Here is a 6129-nt window from a genome sequence, read left to right as displayed (position 1 = left end):
ATTTCTTTTTTTTTTTTTTTTTTTTCAAAAAGAAAGCATTGTAGAAATGTTTCCACCATAATGAGTGAAATGGGAATGATCATTAAGAGAGAGAAAATAATGAGGACTTAAACAGAAGCCCCTCGTGGGATGCCAGGGCTGGCGGGACAGAATGACATTAAACAATGAGGTTATGATTCCTTAAATCACTGATCGGCTCCAATCACGAGCGAGGAAGCTTTTCTTTCACAACTGCCTTCCAAAGCCCTGTATCTAATAAGAAAGTACCAGTTAAAAAAAAAAAGCCTTTCTCTTAAACTTTTAACTTTCTTGGAAACACTTCACTTCTGGTGCTCAGACCTGTCCTTTCCCTTTCTTCAGCTCCTGTATTTCCTCCCTCTTAAAACATGGTCTGCCCCTTTTCGGTATTCCGAAGAGTTCCTCTTTTTCCACTCATAATTCAAATACTTAAATACGAACACTGAGATGTCCACCAACTTTGTATCCTCTGGAGATGCAACCTGAAAGCTAGCTAACATCTATCTGCAGGTCTGCTATGGGTGTCGTAAACACGCAAAGCAAAATTTTACAGCTCAGAATACGGCATTTTATTGCTGGTTTTCTATTAGAATCCCATTTCTTTAAAACCTTGTCATTACAGTTTGAAAAGACGATCTCTCCAGAAACAGGGATGCTCTCATTGAGAAACAGTCTGGTGACCCAGCTCTAATTATTCTGAGATTTGTAATTAAAACCTCTCAGCCGAATGAAAATCGCGAAACAGAAAGATTTTGTGAATCTTTACGAAAGGGCAAACTTTATAGAGACTGCGTTGGGGAAACCAAACTGCCAATAGTTTTGGATAATTTGATGTGTTCTGAATAGCAAATGATTATTAGAATACGCTAATAGAGGTTAGACAGCCAGTGCAAGGCAGTTGCACATACAGCCAGTATTTTATATATAGGTAGATGAAAGCTGAGTAAAAATACAGATTTAATTCCCAATACCCTGTACCACTGCAGGAGCCACTTAGCGTTTTGCTGCAAATGCTCTGACTCAACTTGCAGGAAGAACATTGCAGGAATTTTGATTTCCACATCAGATTTCCAGGTCACCAACCAAAGACCTGGGTGTTTGTTTGGTTTTTTCTGTCTCTCAGCAACGCCACCTGAAGCCTCAGAGCCAACCAGCCCTCCCTCGCCTTCAAAACCGGCACGAGGCTCTTGGCTGCTGCTATTTGGAGCAAAGCAAAAAGGCAGCTCCCTTCTCCCCAGCCGTATCAGCTGCGCTGTGCGGACGGGAGCAGGCACTCGTCTTTGGCAGTAAAGGAAGAAGACAGGACTCGAAGACACACAGGGAGCAGATTTGTTGAGTAAGAAGGGGCTGTTTTTACAAAGTCGCTTTACATTGCAGGGACATTGAACATTTACAGGGAGAGAAAGGTGCTTAGGCAGCATTTTCCGGAGTGTGATGCCGAGGAGGCACCGCTGCCCTGGTGCAACGCCCAGGAATGGGGAGGGCAGCTCCTGGGCTGCAGAGCAGGGTGATCTGTGGCCGTCGGCGGGGCAACAATTTTGAGTTGAAAGGTACATTTGAGAGAAAATAAAATTTGTTCATGACCAAGTTAGAAAAGGCAGAATTAATCCAATTAACGATGCATTTTTAATTCAGTGAAACTGCATAGGCAAGTACGGGAGGTTCCATTTCCAGTGCGCTGCCCACCTGCAGAGCCCGTCCGAAAGCCACGGGACCAACAGATGTTCAGCAGAGCCAAAAATCAGATCAGAGGTACAAATCCACATGGGAATCCAGGATCAAGCATGTGCCTAAATACCTTTCTGGATGTAAGCCTTAGGCACTAATGCTACCAAAATCATTGTACATAACGAGCCAGAGTTTTAAAAGCAATTCTCATTCTGTGCTTCTTGGATTAGAAACCAGATTGAAATTTTATTTGTCATTTGATCTTAAATAGGCCAATTGGAGTTCTTTTTCTTTATTATAATTGATTTTGCAGAAGAATATTCCTGCAACCTACTGCACTTCAGTAGTACTGATACTTTGCACTACCTGGTCTTTTTTAAAAATAAGTTTTAGATAAATGAATCAGCAACACACCAATATTCAGAATTCAAAGCAATCTCTCTGCAGAGTTGCTCCCATTGCCGGTCTCAGCGTGAAACCAGTTGCCTATCACTGAGTAAAGCAGGGACTTTCCTTTGGGGCCCCTTTTCTGTTCCCCCAATAAAAGTGCTGCAAATGTTTGCAAGAATCACAAAAGGCAGAAAAGAAAGCGTTGAACTCAGTGAGGAACATGAGCAGAGAGCTTCAATCCTGATAGCATGAGGTGCAACACTTTTACACATTAAACAAATCTTGTAGGGATTTGATGAACAATCAAGATCTGGGTGGGTTTTGCTCCTGAGTACTCACTACTCAGAAAAAAAACCAACACCTGGTGTAACTTCTTTGTTTTAACATAGATGACATGAGAGAGCATGAGCAATTAATCGAATTCTTCCTTCTACCATGCAATTGCCTCACTGGAAATGCCACCTGGAAGCACATGCAAGTGCAATCCCTGCAGAGGAGAACGTGGTTGGGGTCTGCAGGAGCTGATAGGGAAGAGTCCAAAAGAAATATAGACATATACAGAGATATATGTTGTCAGCTAATCCAAGATCATGTTCTCATTCAACCAGAAAGTCATGCAGAGTGACGCAGAGCGTCTCGTAGAAGTGGTATTTAGATGTCACTCAAGCAGATGGTAAATGAGCCTCAGTTGGGTGGGAAGTGTACATGTCGGTGACATGACCACGAGGAGAGCAGTAACCCAGCCACACACAACAACATGAACCGAAGCTTGCCATCGTGATAGCCAAGAGCAGCAGACGCCCTGCTCGTTCCAGGAGGAAGGGGGAGAAAACTGTGGCTTTGCAACCAGAGACAAAGCTTATGGGAAGCCGTAACAACGTAATAGGGTGTGCTTTAGTTCCTAGATCTTCAGTTGGCACCTGTTAAAAACATATTCGATAACAAAAAAATTATAATGTTTCCAGGCTGACTTTGGGGAAGGTTTACAAAACTTGCAGCTTTGGACATGAATTTAACGAAGAACAGAAACTGAGTTGACTTTTTCTCTGCTGTGAGTCAGAAAATGAGAGCCCACGCTGGACGAACAGGTAAGGACCGATCGGTGGTCCCACAGCCGATACAAAGATGCTCGCTGCTTTAGTGGGCTTTGCGTTTAGGTTCATTTAGGTCCAATAGCCCAGCACTCCACAGCAAAACACAGGAGAACGAACTTTCAAACGAGCTGCCCTCAGCCTCCTTAGGATGCTGGGGGGTTGAGCTCCCATTTGAAACCCTCTTTAGGATTAAATCAGCACTTTTAAAAGATGTGGACTCATTGCGTTAGCAGTAATTTGGATCAATAAAAAGTATCACCTGTATCTTCTTGTCATTGATTTTAAACTACTATTGAGCAATTGTTTCATCTTCTCCTTTCATTTTGTAGGCAGCAAACAGCAGCCAAACTAAGTTAGACCAACACGGACTCAGATCCATCTCTGCCTGTGAACCTCACCAGTAACACGGCTCATTCTTCTGAAAAGCTATGGCCAGGAGAAAGAGGCTATCTCCTGTCAGGGAAGGAGGCTGGTTTTTAATCCAGAATTTGTGCTGAGCTCATGGCATACGAGAAGAGCTTGTTAAAACCAGGCGGGAGTGCCAGGAGTCAACGATGGCCTTCGTGGCTATCACTGGGCTCCAGCCTGGTTGCAGGCATGAATAAGAGGCAGAAACCAATTGCTAGAGACATGAAGGAAAGGAAAATACATCTGTGTGTGCAACATTTGCCATGACTAGAGCAGAAACCAAGAGAGGACCAGGCTCAAGCCTGGTTTGCCTCCAGTGATTTCAGAAAAGCCATTGCAAAGGTGAATTCAGCCCAGAGAATGAGCTTTGTAGAAGCAGAGCAACCTGGGCATAAGGAAAACAAAAGGTCAGCCAGTGATCAATGTCCTGGCGAGTAATCCCTCTTCTCTTCCGTGCCCATGACCATGGTGTTAGGCTTGGGTTGAAGGGAGCCACTGAAACCATAAGAGGAAAGACCAGAGTTGCACCATCCCCGCAGCCACCACATAAACCTGGCTGAGCATGGGGCCTCGGGCGAGAGAAGGGACACTGGAGCCAGACACGTCTTTAACCGTGGCCGTTGGTGTTTTGCAGCACCGTTGTTATACTGTGTCACCCCTCTCTATACTGTCACACAGCCCTTCTTTTCCCAAACTGATGGTGGGCGCTGCCAAACACCACATCACACACAGCCTGCATCTTCTAGCAGCCTTTTGCAATTTGCCAGCTCAGCTGGTTTGCATTTCAGGAGCAAAGCAAACCAGCCAGATTGCACCTTCGAGCTGGCTGATTATTCCTAAACAAGGCTTTAAGAAACACGCTACCCCCAGAGCCACAGGCCAGCCAAGGGCTCTGCAAACACCTTTCCTTCACGGGTGTGTGTGCCATTTCTTCCCACTGCCAGGTCTCTGTGGAGCCTTCATCTCCCTGAGTAGTCGCCAGGGAAGTCTCTTACAAAGCAGAATATGATAGACTTGCTGATCTGGCTTGGTATAGTTACATTGCTGTCTAAAAATGCACGCATTATTGCATTTATTGACTAGAGATCATTGGTTTAGTACATTAAGAAACCACAGCTTCTACGGAGTTTTCCATTAATTTACCTACATTGAGTTTTCCATGATTGCCTCATCGCGTGCTGTTATTTTGTTATCTGCATCCTAGATGAAGGCTTTTAGCACTCAGCCTTAGATGCATCAAAGCGCTGGCATCTGCCCCTAAGAGTCTGTGCAGCGGGGGAGCGGGGGCAGGCAGCCCAGGGGTCCAGGGAAACAAGATATTTGAATTGGTTTTATGTCCCTCCATGGTTAACCTATAGTTTTACCAAAGCACAGTGCGTATAGCACTACATTCGGGATGGATGGAGGTAACAAAGACGCCCTGGTAGCTACTCCAAAGTCCAAGACCCCTTTTTGGCTGGAAGAACCACTGTCTGTAATCTTCCTCCTCAGGGTCTCCAATGCATTAAGAAGATCTTGGGATAATAATTTGTTTCATCCTCCCTTTCCCTTGCAGAACTCAAGATAGGGGAGATGAAATGAGGACCACTGTGGGAAGGAATTCAGTACAAAATAGAAAAAAACTCTTCTGGCTTCACCAATTATAAATTCATGCCTAGGAAGACATGCAAGGAAGAGACTAAGATCAGAGTGGCTGATTTTCCAGAAAACAGAACTGGACATGGACAGGTGAGAGGACAGCACTGTGAATATCACTGCTTGTTTTAATCTCTGCCAAAACCAACCTCAACGTTAAGCGATTGAAGGAGCCTTTCCCTGCGGAGGAGTCCCTGCCCAGAGTCCCTACGCCTCCGCCTCCAAGGATAACACAACCTCACCTGGCAAATGGAAACACCACAAAAGCAATGGGATCTTTTTCAGCTAGACTATTGACCAAATCTCTGCCATTTGGAAATGCATAGGAATGCTGTCAGTGCAACTGATGATCGCCCAATATTTAAACCAGTTCTCCCAAGGATAAACTTCAAGGAAGGCCACAGGACCGTCAAAACATGTAGCAGGAGGCGACCTCAAAGATTCAGGCTATTTATCCAGGTACGGGGGATTTCCTACCATGAAGAACTGCTTATTCTGAAATCCAGCTCATGCCCCCTTCCTCCTTGTTACCCATTCCAAGATGGGATTTACCACACTACCTCTGAGCTTCTGATACACGCAAGTCTCAGGCATGAGTCTTAGCCTCTGGTCTGACAGATAATAAAAATAGCCAGCAGGGAAAAAAATAGCAAGAAAAGAAAAGATACAAGTTGGAACAATTAATGGAGAAAATCAGAGATACATAGACTTTTAAAAGTGTAGTTTTTTACTTTTAAAACTGTAGTTTGTTGGCTTTCTGAGGGAGACAGAGACTGGTGATTTTGAGAATTAAAACGGACTCCAAAAAAGAGCATGCAAAAATCCGACTTCACAAACATGCGGCATCGCTCAGTGCCCTGCCACTCCTGGGCTCTCCACCTGCCTGGCTGCGGGCGGGAGTGGGGGGGGGGGTTCC

General features: G+C 44.8%; 1 protein-coding gene across 1 annotated transcript in view; it reads right to left on the bottom strand.

Moving 5' to 3' along the window:
• The window catches only part of KCNQ2 (potassium voltage-gated channel subfamily Q member 2), a 44663-nt gene that overhangs the window by 13513 nt on the left and 25021 nt on the right, over positions 1-6129 (bottom strand). The gene's annotated exons all lie outside the window — the stretch shown is intronic.

Source organism: Egretta garzetta, unplaced genomic scaffold, assembly GCF_000687185.1.
Source record: "Egretta garzetta isolate BGI_Z169 unplaced genomic scaffold, ASM68718v1 scaffold158, whole genome shotgun sequence".
Taxonomy (NCBI): Eukaryota; Metazoa; Chordata; class Aves; order Pelecaniformes; family Ardeidae; genus Egretta; species Egretta garzetta.
This window is presented reverse-complemented; position numbering and strand designations above follow the sequence as displayed.